The sequence below is a fragment of the Mus caroli genome, unplaced genomic scaffold (genome assembly GCF_978045245.1).
Source record: "Mus caroli unplaced genomic scaffold, Mus_caroli_1 scaffold_1, whole genome shotgun sequence".
Lineage (NCBI taxonomy): Eukaryota > Metazoa > Chordata > Mammalia > Rodentia > Muridae > Mus > Mus caroli.
This window is the reverse complement of record NW_028227256.1, coordinates 103,939,139-103,955,749: the sequence shown is the minus strand read 5'-3', so window position 1 is coordinate 103,955,749 and position 16,611 is coordinate 103,939,139. Positions and strand designations below refer to the sequence as shown.

At 40.9% G+C, this 16,611-nt stretch overlaps 1 pseudogene; it reads left to right on the top strand.

Annotated features, from left to right (window-relative positions):
• Window positions 1-2,943: 2,943 nt before the first annotated feature.
• On the top strand, window positions 2,944-3,961 carry LOC147006101 (liprin-alpha-1 pseudogene; annotated as a pseudogene).
• Window positions 3,962-16,611: the final 12,650 nt, after the last annotated feature.

Below are 16,611 nucleotides of genomic sequence, written 5' to 3'. Positions count from 1 at the left end.
GTCGTGGGTAGCTGGCGGGTGTCAGGCAACCCTGCGCTCCAGCTACTCCGGCGCTGATCCAGCCGGATGAGGCCTGTGGCCCTACTCAGGCCGGTTTCTGCTTCCCTAACTAATGCAGTCTCAGGTCCTGTGCGCAATTGGATTGGAGCAGAAGCTGTGTTCCACTCTCCAGAAGTCTTAAGATCCTGTGGCGGGTGTTGTGGGTAGCTGGCGAGCGTCAGCCGACCCTGCGCCCCAGCTGCCCCGGTGCTTTTCTCGTATTCTATCTTTATTTAGAGCATTTGTTGTTCTGATTATTATGTGTCGGGAGGCATTTCTTTTATGGTCCAGTCTATTTGGAGTTCTGTAGGCTTCTTGTATGTTCATGGGCATCTCTTTCTTTAGATTGGGGAAGTTTTCTTCTATAATTTTGTTGAAGATGTTTGCTGGTCCTTTGAGTTGAAAATCTTCATTCTCATCCACTCCTATTATCCGTAGGTTTGGTCTTCTCATTGTGTCCTGTATTTCTTGGATGTTTTGAGTTAGGATCTTTTTGCGTTTTACATTTTCCTTGATTGTTGTGCCGATGTTCTCTATGGAATCTTCTGCACCTGAGATTCTCTCTTCCATCTCTTGTATTCTGTTACTGATGCTCATATCTATGGTTCCAGATTTCTTTCCTAGGGTTTCTATCTCCAGTGTTGCCTCATTTTGGGTTTTCTTTATTGTGTCTACTTCCCTTTTTATGTCTAGTATGGTTTTGTTCGTTTCCAACATCTGTTTGGATGTGTTTTCCTGTTTTTCTTTAAGGACTTCTACCTGTTTGATTGTGTTATCCTGTTTTTCTTTAAGGATTTGTAACTCTTTAGCAGTGTTCTCCTGCAATTCTTTAAGGGATTTTTGTGCTTCCTCTTTAATGTCTTCTACCTGTTTACCAGTGTTCCTTTGTATTTCTTTAAGTGTGTTATTAAAGTCCTTTTTGATGTCCTCTACCATCATCATGAGATATGCTTTTAGATCCATGTCTAGCTTTTCCAGTGTGTTGGGGTGCCCTGGACTGGGCGAAGTGGGAGTGCTGGGTTCTGATGATGGTGAGTGGTCTTGGTTTCTGTTAGTAAGATTATTACATTTACCTTTCGCCATCTGGTAATCTCTGGGGTTAGTTGTTATCGTTGTCACTGTTTAAAGATTAGAGCAGACTCTGTGTTCCACTCACCCGAAGTCTCAAAATCCTGTGGTGGGTGTCGTGGGTAGCTGGCGGGTGTCAGCTGACCCTGCGCTCTAGCTACCCCGTTGCTGGTCCGGCCGGAAGAGGCCTGTGTCCCTACTCAGGCCGGTTTTCTGCTTCCCTAACTAATGCAGTCTCAGGTCCCATGCACAATTGGATTGGAGCAGAAGCTGTGTTCCACTCACCAGAAGTCTTAAAATCCTGTAGCGGGTGTTGTGGGTAGCTGGCGAGTGTCAGCCGACCCTGTGCCCTAGCTACCCTGGTGCTGTTCTGACTGGAAGAGGCTTGTGGCCCTACTCAGGCCGGATTTCTGCCTCCCCAACCAAAGCAGTCTCAGGTCCCGCGTGATTGGACTGGAGCAGAAACTGTGTTCCACTCACCAGCAGTCTCAAAATCCTGTGGCGGGGGTCGTGGGTAGCTGGTGGGTGTCAGCTGACCCTGCGCTGTAGCTACCCAGGTGCTGGTCCAGCCGGAAGAGCGAGGCTTCATTTTCATTAAACTCTAAGAAGTCCTTAATTTTTTTCTTTGTTCCTTCCTTGACCAAGGTATCATTGAGAAGAGTGTTGTTCAGTTTCCACGTGAATGTTGGCTTATCATTATTTATGTTGTTATTGAAGATCAGCCTTATTCCATGTTGATCTGATAGGATTCATAGGACAATTTCAATATTTTTGTATCTGTTGAGGCCTGTTTTGTGACCAATTATATGGTCAATTTTGGAGAAGGTACCATGAGGTGCTGAGAAGAAGGTATATCCTTTTGTTTTAGGATAAAATATTCTGTAGATACCTGTTAAATCTATTTGTTTCATAATTTCTGTTAGTTTCACTGTGTCCCTCTTTAGTTTCTGTTTCCGGGATCTGTCCATTGATGAAAGTGGTGTGTTGAAGTCTCCCACTATTATTGTGTGAGGTGCAATGTGTGCTTTGAGCTTTACTAAAGTCTCTTTCATGAATGTGGCTACCCTTGCATTTGGAGCATAGATATTCAGAATTGAGAGTAGCTCATTAGAATCGCTACTCCAGCTCCTTGTGCTCGCTAGTGTCCCTCGGAGGAGGGCTGGTCTTTGTGATGAGTGAAGAGCGATGAGCAGGGCCTGCCCGGCCGGCAAGGATGCAGCCTTGGGGCTGTGTGGGTCGGCCTGCAGCTGTCTGCAGCCTGAAGGCTGCTGCATAGTCCTGGAGCCACGCCCGCTGGCCAAGAAGATGTGCGACGTGATGCTGACCATTAGTGAAGCAGAGGCCCTCCAGGAGGAGGTGGGAGTCATGGGTCAGGCTCCCCTTCACAGCCAGACGCTGATTCGCATTTTGAGTAGCTCATGGCTTCCATGTTGGAAGAACGGGACCGCCTTCTGGACACACTAAGAGAGACACAAGAAACACTGGAATTAACCCAGGGGAAGTTGCATGAAGTTGGTCATGAAAGAGATTCTTTGCAGAGGCAGCTCAATACTGCACTTCCACAGGAGTTTGCTGCGCTCACGAAGGAACTCAATGTGTGCAGGGAGCAGCTTCTGGAGAGAGAGGAAGAAATCACTGAGCTGAAGGCAGAGAGGAACAACACTAGGCTGCTGTTGGAGCACCTAGAATGCCTTGTCTCCAGGCATGAGCGCTCTTTCCGGATGACAGTGGTGAAGAGGCAGGCACAGTCACCTGCAGGCGTGTCCAGTGAGGTGGAGGTGCTGAAAGCCCTGAAGTCACTGTTTGAACACCACAAAGCCTTGGATGAGAAGGACGACTCTAGCATATGGGGACATGAACCACGATTGGATCCGCAACGAGTGGCTGCCCAGCCTGGGCCTGCCACAGTACCGCAGCTACTTTGTGGAGTGCCTTGTAGATGCCCGGATGCTGGACCACCTGACCAAGATAGACTTGCAAGGGCAGCTGAAGATGGTCGACAGCTTCCACAGAAACATTTTCCAGTGTGGAATGATGTGCCTGAGAAGGTTAAATTATGACCAAAAAGAACTGGAAAGAAAAAGAGAAGAGAGTCAGAATGAGACAAGAGATGTGCTTGTGTGGAGCAATGACCGGGTGATTCGCTGGATCCTGTCGATTGGCCTTAAAGAGTATGCCAACAACCTAATAGAGAGCGGTGTTCACGGAGCACTTCTGGCTTTGGACGAGACTTTCGATTTCAGTGCCCTGGCACTCTTGTTACAGATTCCAACGCAGAATACGCAGGCTCGAGCTGTCTTGGAAAGAGAATTCAACAACCTTTTGATCTCGGGGACTGAACAGAGGTTTGATGAGGATGATGACAAAAGCTTCAGGAGAGCGCCTTCCTGGAGGAAGAAGTTCAGACCAAAGGACATTCGTGGCTTGGCCTCTGGCTCTGCTGAGACCTTGCCTGCCAACTTCCGGGTCACCTCCTCAATGTCATCTCCCTCTATGCAGCCCAAGAAGGTTCAGATAGACAAGACAGGTAATGTGTCCGGAGCACAGAGGTTGGACTCTGCCACAGTCAGGACTTACTCCTGCTAGAGCCTCCTGCTGTTTACCCACACTACTTCTACAGATGACACCGCTGAGGCACAGACGGTGCAGAGCTCGTGCAGCCCCATCTGGCAACTTTTGCTATGTGGACCCAAGATATTTTATTACAGAGTTTTTAAACTAGTGAAGAAAAAAATCATAAATACCATAGAGAAAATATTTTAGATTTGACTGATTCTTATATTTATGTAAACTTATGCTTCCTCATTTATATAGTTACTTACTCTTTCATGTATATCCAGGCTATGAATATCCTTTTGAGTCAACTCATGTTCTTATACCTAATTTTAGTCTTTTAAAGGAATGTACTGTAATGCTTGTGTATAAATATGAGCAAATATAGGGCTTTTGTAAATTATGCATTTACTGTAATTATTCCTGTTTAATTTTTAAATGATGAACCCGACAGAGGAAAGGATTTTGCTACATTTATAAAGTCATCATGATATAAGCCATGTGCTTTCTCCTCTATCCAGCTCTGTAACAATCATTCTGAAAGAAGCAGACTTTATTTCCAGACGTTTTCTGTCATATTTTAATGACTGACCTTAACCATACTTTTTCTAGACAAAATCTCAGCTTCCATTAGGCTTGAGACTGATGGTCAGGACTCTGTGAACAGCCCTTACCCCAACCACATCCCTGGCCCTGCTCTGGACTTGGGTGGATTGTCTCCAGAGGCTGAGCTGGGAACAGCACTCTACAGGGGCAAGGTGGCCTCACCTGCAGACTGAGCAGCTGATGGAGCCTCGCAGCCACCTCCCTCCTGCCACACTCTTCAAGGACCAATCATGGGGCAGGTGCTCATTTCCTGGCTGGGACCAATCATGGGGCAGGTTCTCATTTCCTGGCTGGGGCAGAGCAGGTGAAAGCAAGAGACTTCAGCGGAGCGGGCAGCCTGCAACTCCAATAAAGGCCTTATTTTTCTTGTATAAACTATCTTACATTTATTTGTAACTGTTGAAAGAGTGGACCTAGTTCTCCACTCAGCTGTCTTGCTAGCCTCCTGACTGACTTCAGTGAACTAAGAAGCCACAGGGCTCAGGCACACATGTGCATATGTATTGTGTAGCTGATGTGGGAGAGGCTTTTATATTTGCTTTCTGCTTTTAATTCATCTGGACAGTTTGTTGTTCTGTTTTTCTGTTTTCTGTTATGACCCGATAATATAACAGTCTGTGCAGTCAACTTCTGAACTGTTTTTATCACAGTGTTATTTATTGCTGTTTTTCAATAAAGTCCCCAGCATTTTCCACTGCCAAAAAAAAAAAAAAAAAAAAAAAGAATGTCTACTCCAGGTTGTTTCTTCAGACTGTTTGCTTGGAAAATTGTTTTCCAGCCTTTCACTCTGAGGTAGTGTGTGTCTTTTTCCCTGAGATGGGTTTCCTGTAAGCAGCAAAATGTTGGGTCCTGTTTGTGTAGCCAGTCTGTTAGTCTATGTCTTTTTATTAGGGAATTGAGTCCATTGATATTAAGAGATATTAAGGAAAAGTAATTGTTGCTTTCCATTGTTTTTGTTGTTAGAGTTGGCATTCTGTTCTTGTGGTTGTCTTCTTTTAGGCTTGTTGAAGGATTACTTTCTTGCTTTTTCTAGGGCATGGTTTCTGTCCTTGTATTGTTTTTTGTTTTTTGTTTTTTTTTTTTCTGTTATTAACCTCTGAAGGGCTGGATTCATGGAAAGATAATATGTGAATTTCTTTTTGTAGTGGAATACTTTGGTTTCTCCATCTATGGTAATTGAGAGTTTGACTGGGTATAGTAGCATGGGCTGGCATTTGTGTTCTCTTAGTGTCTGTATAACATCTGTCCAGAATCTTCTGGCTTTCATAGTCTCTGGTGAAAAGTCTGTTGTAATTCTGATAGGCCTGCCTTTATATGTTACTTGACCGTTTTCCCCTACTGCTTTTAATATTCTATCTTTATTTAGTGCATTTCTTGTTCTGATTATTATGTGTTGGGAAGAATTTCTTTTCTGGTCCAGTCTATTTGGAGTTCTGTAGGCTTCTTGTATGTCCATGGGCATCTCTTTCTTTAGGTTTGGGAAATTTTCTTCTATAATTTTGTTGAAAATATTTGCTGGCCCTTTAAGTTGAAAATCTTCATTCTCATCTACTCCTATTATCCATAGGTTTGGTCTTCTCATTCTGTCCTGGATTTCCTGGATTTTTGAGTTAGGATCTTTTTGCATTTTGCATTTTGCATTTTCTTTGATTGTTGTGCCGATGTTCTCTATGGAATCTTCTGCACCTGAGATTCTCTCTTCCATCTCTTGTATTCTGTTGCTGATGCTAACATCTATGGTTCCAGATTTCTTTCCTAGGGTTTCTATCTCCAGCGTTGCCTCACTTTGGGTTTTCTTTATTGTGTCTACTTCCCTTTTTAGGTCTAGTATGGTTTTGTTCATTTCCATCACCTGTTTGGATGTGTTTTCCTGTTTTTCTTTAAGGACTTCTACCTGTTTGGTTGTTTTCCTGTTTTTCTTTAAGGACTTGTAACTCTTTAGCAGTGTTCTCGGGTATTTCTTTAAGTGAATTATTAAAGTCCTTCTTGATGTCCTCTACCATCATCATGAGATATGCTTTTAAATCTGGATCTAGTTTTTCGAGTGTGTTGGGGTGCCCAGGACTGGGTGGGTGGGAGTGCTGCATTCTGATGATGGTGAGTGATCTTGGTTTCTGTTAGTAAGATTCTTACATTTGCCTTTTGCCATCTGGTAATCTCTGGAGTTAGTTGTTATAGTTGTCTATGGTTAGAGCTTGTTCCTCTGGTGATTATGTTAGCCTCTATCAGCAGACCTGGGAGACTAGCTCTCTCCTGAGTTTCAGTGGTCAGAGTACTCTCTGCAGGCAAGCTCTCCTCTTGCAGGGAAGGTGCCCAGATATCTGGTGTTAGAACCTGCCTCCTGGCAGAAGTTGTGTTACACTCACCAGAGGACCTAAGATCCTGTGGCGAGTCCTCTGGGGACCTTGGGGGTGTCCACCAAGGTGTCCAGGTGCTGGCACCGACTGGAAGGGAATTGTGACCCTGGTCAGACCTGGTTTTCTGCTTCCCTAATTAATGCTATCTCAGGTCCTGTGCTATTGTATTGGAACAGAATTTGTGTTCCACTCACCAGAGGTTCTAAGATCCCATTGAGAGTCCTCTGGGGACCTTAGGGGTGTCCACAGACTCCACTCCAAAGTATCCCAGTGCTGGTGCCGACCGGAAGGGTGTGCTTATTTTCAAGAATAAGAAAAATTTGTGGATTTAAGGACTATGTATTGTAGAACCAGGGATCCAACTCAAGGCCTCTTGCATACAAGAGTTCTCTACCACTGAAGCAAGCTTCCAGCCCAAATAAAAATTTAAATACTGCAATGTGAAAGAACAATTTTTATCAAAAATGAACATATTAGAAACATATTAATGTTAATATAATGTCTTATTAATATAATATATTTATTAACGAATATAATAATATCAGCAGCCTTGGTGAAAGATCCCTAGAGATCCGTGTTTTCCAACGTAATAATTATAAGAATTGTGCCATAACATATAAATTAAATGAAAACACCTTAAGCTACTTAGTGCACATTTTTCACACTAGCTGATATTGCTAACATGTGATATATTGCACCATGGAATTTTAAACACTTGGTTGAACAATCTCAGTTTGAATAGGAATTACTGGAATATTTGTACCCAAAATACTATAAGAAAAAACAAATGGTTTTCCCTTTTAACAATACTAGACAAGGTAGATAAAAGATAAAAGAGTGTTCCATGGTTTGTGTTTTTACAAAGAGCAAATAGTAGCTACTACATGTGTATATAAATAGAATCTATCTCTGGAGGAATGCTTAAGAAACTGCATCACCACAGCTGAGCAGACAGAAATGGGGAATCTGGGATGTCTGCCTGAACTTCAGGGATGTGTGGGAATGAGAAAGTTCTACAGTGCTTTAACCAAAAGACAGCTCAGCAACTCTGTGATCTACTTCAAATGCAAGTTGACAGAGCAGGAAGAACCTGCTTGACTTCTCTAACCCTTCTGCTCATCTTTTAACCACCCCTCCTAGCTTCTAAACTTTAAAGAGAAGTCCCCTTCCCTCAGCTCACAGGCACTGACTTGCAGAAACTTTCAGGCTTGTTAAATCTATGCAGATATAAGCAGTCTGATCTCCAGATGGTCCCAGATCAGGTAAACATTGACTGTCAAAAACAGTAGAGATCAACTTCCTGATCATTGCTCTGAAAAATCCCATGTGTACTAGGAACATGCAGAGCCTGGGACACATTTGCTTAGAGGAGAATAAAATCTTCCCTACTTGTTTAGTCTCAGGAAGAGCAACAGCTATCAGGCACAATATGACAAGCATCAAAAATTGTTTTAGTTTTATTTGGGGAATATAAGTTATTTTTAGCTATTTCAATCAAGCATATTTAATAGTGGGGATTTTTATTTTAGCAATCTTTGGAGTAGAAAATATGACTCAAGGTCAGAACACATTTATAAAATTGATTCTATCTGTTCATAAATAGTGCAATGCCCTCATGGGATTTCAGCTGAAATATGATGGTAGTGGGAAGTATGGGTAGGGAAAAGCCAGCTTCATAGGGGGTGCACTCAACTGTTCTGAGAGGGGGCATAAAGAGAATCTTCCCTGATTTAGTTTTAAAACTGAGAACATATGCAGCTCATCTCTTGAGAACCATTGAGCTCAAGACCAGACCAAAGTCATCACTTCCTAAAATTCAAATTCTCTAAAAACCATATAAAATTGATGTGATGTTACCTTCCTTGTTTAATAAAATAGCATTCTTTGAATAAGCAGTTGTTTACAAAAAGTTGTTGTGTAACCTAGAATTTATAAATAATCTCAGGCTTTTTAAGACTTCATCTAGAAGGGGTTGAATATTCACTGACTCTGGGTGGACTCCTGTATTTCTTTAAAGAAGCTTTTGGTATCACATGGGAAATATTAAAGTGCAAATAAACCAATATCCCTTCAAATAGCTGCTTGATGTGGGTTGAAGATGCTAGTTTACAGAACAAAGAAATGGCTTACCTGTGTTATTATCATCTCAGCAATATTCAAGTTTTCTAATACTTCTGTTACCAAGCAACTTTTCAAACTATAATTTGTTCGTGAGCATACCTGCCTAGCCAGATGTTCCAAGATGACTAAGCACAGCTTACAACTTAGCTCTTCTCTCTTAAGTCCATAAATGCATCTGCTTGTAGTTCACACACCAGACACATGCTTTTGAGTAATGTAAAAACCCTGTTCCAGAAAGTATTTATGATTTATCTTCAATTTATTCTCTCTCACACCTTAACCTCTAGCTGAACTGACTATAAGTCTCTTTGAGATCAGCAACATTACTCATGTTAATCTTCTTACCTCTCTCTCTCTAGTAGCAAACTGGCATCCTTCAAGGCAAGACCTGTCCTGGATCCATGTTGTATTCTATGCTGCAAGTGCTTAAATATATACATTGAATGTAATTAAGCTAGATCTATAGAATCTGGTTATCTACAGAAGCAGAAAAATGCATTTGGATCTATAAATTTGAAACTATGACTTAAAACATACTGGATCACCACTGGAAAAAAATTGTCAGCCTGTAAGGGAATTTTATTTTAAGTTCCTGAATTCTGCACAGCATACTCCCAGGTAGTGAGTCTAATATAACTAGTTGGAAGCTGAAATGTTTGACTATTGAGTACCTGTTACTGAAATATATTCCAGATCCACTTTAGAATCACTAAATTGATCTCAGATTAGATTTTTTTTAAATCTTTGTGGTATGAGACCCACAGGTCAGGCTTCAGTCTTACAGGGCATAGACAGATATCCTGCCTCAAATGAAAAGGCAATAAATAACATGGCCCATTTGCCCAGTTCCAGCACTGGTTATCTGTGTGTCCTCTCAAAAGTACATCAAACCTGAGACAAAAAATCTGAGCATACTTACTTGCCTTGCAAGAGACTGAACCAGTGAGAAATCACTCATTAATTGTCTCATGGTGTTATGTCCATATTAAGTACACACACACACACGCACTGACAGATAATTTGCTAAAGGTTTATAATTTAGTGGCAATAGTAGTAGGTGGTCACATTAGGAAGTGCTGCCAGAATGGGGAAACTAGTCATAAAGTATTGAAGGGTGTATCCTGTGATCACTCTCTGTTTTCTGACCATCATTAGATAAACAGCTTTCTTTTGCTATGCCCTTCTGCCATCACATTTCTGCCTTGTAAAAGATTAAAAGCAATGGACGAGGAACCATGGACTGAAACTTCAAGCCAAGATGAGCCTTTCCTTCTTCTCAGTAGTATCTGTCAGATATTTCATCTCAGTGATAGAAGACTGAGCAACACACTGGAAAAAAATGCCAGGGGTTCTAATCTGAGGGCTACAAAGATCAGGTACATGGAACAATGATTAATGATGAGTAACCTGAACATGAACTGGAGCTTTTTTTATTGTAAAGTTTTTTCTGCTGTTGCTCTCTCTTGACTTCTATGTCTCACTTGAATAAAGAGATTGTAACAGTGGGTTCAAATTTTGTTTTGCTTCTTTGGTTTCCTTGTTCTTCTGGGTCTTTGATTGGTGCAACATGCACACCTGCAAATTGCATGATGATTTCCTGTGGGAACTGCTGCCATCCTGTTGTGGATTGCCTTGGTGCTGTTTGTATTTAATGTTAATGCCCCCACTGAGTAGTGAATCACATACTCAGGTAATTGCATGTGAAACTTGCTCCCCATTTTAACTGGTCAAATAAAGGATAGAGCCTGTGATTGGGCAGTGGAAGAAAAAAGTTGGCCTGGAAGCTTTAGAAAGGGGAGAGGAAGGTGAAAGAAGGGAGATGAGGCAGAGGGACAGAGAGAGAGGAAGATGGAGGAAGAAGAGGTTGGACATGGAACAGAACCACTTGGCCTGTAGGAGCCACAAGTAGCAAGGGATCTCATAGTTGGGGAATAGAGTAGTGTGGTGGTATATCTGCCCAATCTAGGTATGCTACTTATAAGTAATATAACAGAGTTGTATGTTCTTTGCATGGGCATATTGGGGCTGGAGATTTACCAATACAAATATTAAGGCTGTCTGCTATTTTTCCATTTGTGATGGTTAAGGTGAGCAAGAGAGAGGGGGAAACAGCAGAGAGGTCATTGGTGATCAGTGTTGCCAATCACGGAGTGGTCAGTCTGTGGAACTCAAGTGGTAACTCCAGGTATGCACAGTAAGACTGGGCTTGGGTGGATTAGCAAGTCAGCAGCAGGAAGTAGGGCCAGACAGTCATTTTTGGCATTGGGCAAGGAGAAACAGGTGGCTGCTGATTCTAGAACCTAGGCTCAGCTAGCGTGAGTTTATTAAAATTACACACAACAAATGATGTCCAAGATGGTAGGTGAGAATCCACTATTTAGGATCCCCAGATTGATTCAGACAGGGTAATGTAGGTCTGAAAGGAGGGGAGAGAGGGATTCTCATTGAGAGGGGGAGTCACATGCTGACTCAAGCATGGGGAACCTTAAACAATGAAACATTGGGATAGACTCAGATCAGGCTCTGAGTTCCCCTGCTGTTAAAAGTAACAGTATAATGGCTCTATGCCTAGAGCCAGAGTAAAATCTGCTTGCTCCCTACAAGCAGGGAATAATAGGATAGGATTCTAGATTTGGTTTAATGGTTTGGTTTTGGTTCTTAATGGTTTTTAAAGATAGAAGAGAATGCAGATTTTGCCCAAACCACATGGGGAACTCTCCCAACAGTTCTTAACTAAAAGAAGAGTTTGGGCCCAGAGTTGCTGGGACCCCTTCTGTAGGCAGAAAGGTTGCAGCCTCCATGAAAAGATACAGGGAGACTGTATGAAAACATAATGTTGTCAGTAAAACAGGGGTCTTGCAGGATAACCCGGGTTCTTCAAATGTGGGCTACACAGGAATTTGGGGTTAAATATCCTGGCATGGCAGATTAGGAAAAAGGTCTACGAATAGGCCCATATAGCATTTGCTTACGTTACTTAAGTTGTTTTGAACTGTGTTAATTATCAAAATTGGAATGATTTTGTGATTTGTGGTTATTTTATTATTCCTCTGGAAGAGAGGTGAAACTAAAAGTTTTTATGGTTACTGGCTAAAGGACATGCTAATTTGGGAGAAAGGCTTTTTGTTTGTGTTTATAGAAACACTCATTGGACTCTGGACTTCTTCCAGAATTATATGGATCATATATGACAAAGGGAGACCCCCTGAAGAACTAGAAAAGTTCAAGAAAATCAAACAGAAAAGGTAAAGATTCTTTGTGCCTTCACATTTTCAAATGGCACAAATGAAGACTTATGATTGGTTATTATTAATATTGCCTAATAAAAAGACAGTTGTCTTTCTCATGCTCAAACAAGGAGCAGAATTTTATTCTTAACTAGTCTGTGCACCCTACATAGATTAATACACACCATATAGATATCTTGGTGGCACTTAAATTCTTTTTTGAGATTTGTATACTTCAGAGTGTCCAGCTTTGGCAAAATTCATCATCAGACATATTGAACTGATCTTCTTGGAGTCCCAGCAGCATGGATTGCAGGTCATCTTGCCTCATTTAACATTTCAGACGGATTCAGTCAGAATTTAGGCATCAGAGACTGAATAGCAATTGTTGACTTGGCCTTCTTGAGGCCTAACCAAATCTCCTATTTTCCTTACCGTTCCCCTCCCCTTTAAAGATATTTCATCGTCTGTATTCAGGAGAAAGAGGTTGTGGATAGTAGTTATCCCAATTCCCTTGAGTCTGGAAGTGATTCTTCTAATGGTTGTCATTCTAGGGAATTTGAAAATGTTCTTAATTTTAACATGGAGAAAATAGCTGAAATTGGATGTGTAACTGTAATCTTAATTGGTAGAAATATTCATAATTGTTACAAAGTTGAAGTTATAATTTCTTACATTGGTACAGAATTTATTTGAGATACAGATTTAAGGTTTTTGTTGGTATGAATTTCTTCTATTGATACAAAAAGTTAAAAATACTAAGCTTAGACCCAGTCTTTCTATAACTGCTATTACAAATTATTTTTAGATGATTAAGCACTATGAGTTAAGGAAAAGATAGCAAACTCATGGCTCTGAGTTAATAATAAAAGGATGGCTTTGAGATATTTCAATTAGACATAGCAGAAAGCAATTAAAGAGCAATAGTTCAGATATACTTTACATATATAGTTTTCAAATCCACAGTATGTGACATTTAATGTCATTTAATCATTTGATGTTGAGACATCTGCTTCTGACAGCACCCCTTCTTGGTTCATAGAAGAAATTGAGCATCTTCACCACCAGGAAAGGTTGCTTATCATGGCAAGGCAGCCACTGGGCAGAAATAGCCTATGTCTTCTGCAGACCAATACTGTCCATGAAAGGACACAAGATGCAGAATAGTTGACAGCTTAGTTCTGCCAAGAAAGAATAAGTTAGTCCTTCATGATATTTCCTATTTCACTTAAGGTCTGTCAGATATTCTAGGCTAGAAGGATGAAGACAATTGCTCTAATGTTTTGAGGAATAGGTCACTGTCCAGGTACACAGCTGTTTCTACAGTTTGTTTTAGTTTTGGGAGCTATGTTAGTGCTTCCTATGTTTTTCAGGTTAATAATTATGTTGCACTTAGATTTCTAGCAGGATTAAAGACATGCCACAGTCTCATAACCAACCCAAGCTGTTCAGATTGAGAGGATGGTTTTCAGATGGTATACTAGCTAAAATCAGGACATAACTCGTGTAAAATTGTAAGCCTTTTAAGTTAGGATAGATGATAGATTGGTTTTTCTAAATTAACATAACTGATGGGTTAGGTATTAAGTATATCTTATACTTCATAAATTAAATAATGGTAATAATTGTGATAAATTTATATCTGAGAGAAAAAAAAAGCCTTTTAATTGAACAAAAAGAGGGAAATGTGGATAACCTTGGTGCTGTTGGTGTTTTCATGCTCTTGTTGCAAGTAAAGGCAGTATAGCCAGCCAGAGCATAGCAAACATGGCTCTGGTAGGCCATGCCCTTCCCTTGCTTCTACTGTGCCTCACTAGAAACCATTAGATTACATTTCTAAAGCTAGCTACCAAGGTCTATTCACTTATTTGGCCACTTCCTCCTCCTGAGGCTGAATACCAAAAATTGAGCTATCAAAGTTTTGATGTCCAGCAATCAAAAGCCCCCTTTGTCTCACCTAATTAACAGGTGATTAAAATTAATCACCTCATCCTAACACAGGAGTTTCTCTTTTACCTTCACAAACTGCCATTTTCCTATGATCAATATAGTCTTTATCCAGAGGCAGATCTTTGTCCCTCCAAGACAAATACCCATCTCCCAGCCTTTCTTGCCCTTTTTGTCCCTCCTTCTTTGTTTCCATACCCTTGTCCTTCTTCTTTTCTTTCATCTTTGTCCCTTATCACTGTCCTCTGTCCCTTTGGGGCAAATAGACTTCCCTTTGTGCTGAGAACCTGGCCTTGGAATATCTTGAAACAATTTAATTATAGTCCATAGAGTAAGCCATGAACAACCACAGTAAAGGCAAGAGTGAGAACAAAATTCAACTCTGAAAATAATGAAAACTTCCAAGGAAAGAAGAAAAGGAAATGCAGACAAGCAAGAAATGATAGCAAACACCCCACCCATTGTGTGTTTCAAAGACAAGAACTGACAAACTACACTACAAACAAGAACCGAGTGTGACTGTTCCAGCTCCTTATGTTCTGTTCTTCTCTGATCCCCATTCCAATTTCTTCTCCATTCTCTCCTCCCAGTCCCTCTGACATTTCCTATTTCCCAGATCCATTCCTCTATTTCCCTATTAAACAAAGGCAGACCTCTCAGGGATATCAACTGAATATGGCTTAACAAGTTATAGTAAAACCAGGTACAGAATCTCATGTCAAGACTGTATGAGTCAAGTCAGTAAGAAAAAACTATCTACCTTAAGACTCAGCTCTAGCATTTTTGGACATATTACTAAATGATGTGCCATTATATCACAAGGACACTTGATTGAACATGTTCATTGCATTTTATTCATATTAGCCAGAACCTGGAGACAACCTAGATGTCCCTCAACAGATGAATGGATTTAGGAAATCCCAATTCAGCTTTCATTTTGTATAGTTGCATCTTACTCAAAGTTGGATAAGAGTCCTATCCTGCTGCACATTCCTGTTGTATATCTGACATGGAGGAAATGCTATCCTTTTGGGAGGTAGTGCTTGAATGCCTGGAGCCAGTTCAGTGAAACTTTTACTGGGATGTGATGTTGCAGAATTACATCAACCTCTTTTCCTGGTCAATGTGTTGATTATTATAGGAAGTCTCCAGGGAGATGTCTCTATCAGAATTCACCCTCATACCAGAGACAGAAATTAACAGAAGACCAGGATTTCATTAAAAGGCTCCAAGTAGGACTCCAACCATCAATGTCTTCATTCTTAGTGGAAGAGTCCTGGTAGGAGTCCTCATCACTGTTCAACTCCTTTATCATATACTACAATGGATTAAATATTTACACCTACCTTCTCAGAACATGTTCTTTAGTTATCAAAAAACACTGTGGTCATTCTGGGAATCTGGCTCTGGTTTGGGAACCACTGTGTCTGGGACCATGACAGGACACACCTCTGATATACCAATCTAACCACCTAGGATGCCACTCGATGCCAGTTCAATTAAGAGTAATGAATTTGCTGTCAGTGAAAAGAAGGTTTATACCAAAAAGGTCTCTACCCTGAAATAAGGCATGATTGGATCTTTAAAAAAAATTTTTTTAGGTATTTTCCTCATTTACATTTCCAATGCTATCCCAAAAGTCCCCCATACCCTCCCCCACTCCCCTACCCACCCACTCCCACTTCTTGGCCCTGATGTTCCCCTGTACTGAAGCATCTATTGTTTGCAAGACCAATGGGCCTCTCTTTCCAATGATGGCCGACTAGGCCATCTTCTGATATATATGCAGCTAGTGTTACCTACAGCTTTGGTAGAGCCACTTATTTTACAACATGAAACAAATTACTTGAATTAATGAACCTGAAAGTTTTGAAATTTCTGGCTTGCTTTTGTTGTGTAATGTGGGGTTTGGCTTTATAATCCAATCATCTGCATGATGCACAACAAAAGCAATCCAGAAATTTCAAAACTTTCAGGTTCATTAATTCAAATAATTTGTTTCATGTTGTAAAATAAGTGGCTCTACCAAAGCTGTAGGTAAGACTATGTGAGAACATTTTCTCAGTCAATACACATTCAGAAATCTGAAGATTCAAGATTCCTCCATTTACTTTGCAGTTTGATATTCTATATTAATATTTAACAAGTCAAACCTCCTATAACCATTTGTCTACATGTGATCTACATATTCATGTAGGTATAATATCTATTTATAAAACACATTTGGGTGATATGAGATAAAAATGTCTGAGATTCAGTTCTGTGAACTTGAACAGTGTAATCACAAGTCTTGCATGTTTGTGCCTTATATACTATTTCTCTTTAATATAAATGAATTATCCTTAGAAATTAGGTTAATGGGACTTCCAGCCAGGTACCAAGCAGCACAGGCAGGCAGACTAATACTGAGACAACCCCTAGTCCAGCACCAGTGTGCTTGGGCAGACAGACTACTCCCAAGATGACCCCCAGCCTGGTGCTACAGGCCTGAAAAGACCATATTTGAAATGATACCTGCCCATTCCCACATAGCAAGGGCAGGGCATAGAATTCATGAAAAGAACCCAAACACCTAGAGGCCCCATGCTCAACTAAGATGAACAGGTAATTGGTGGAAAGATGGAAAAGAGAAGCAGAGAAATCTGCACAATAAAGAGAGGCAGAACTGGAGACTTGATAGTAGAACAACTTGA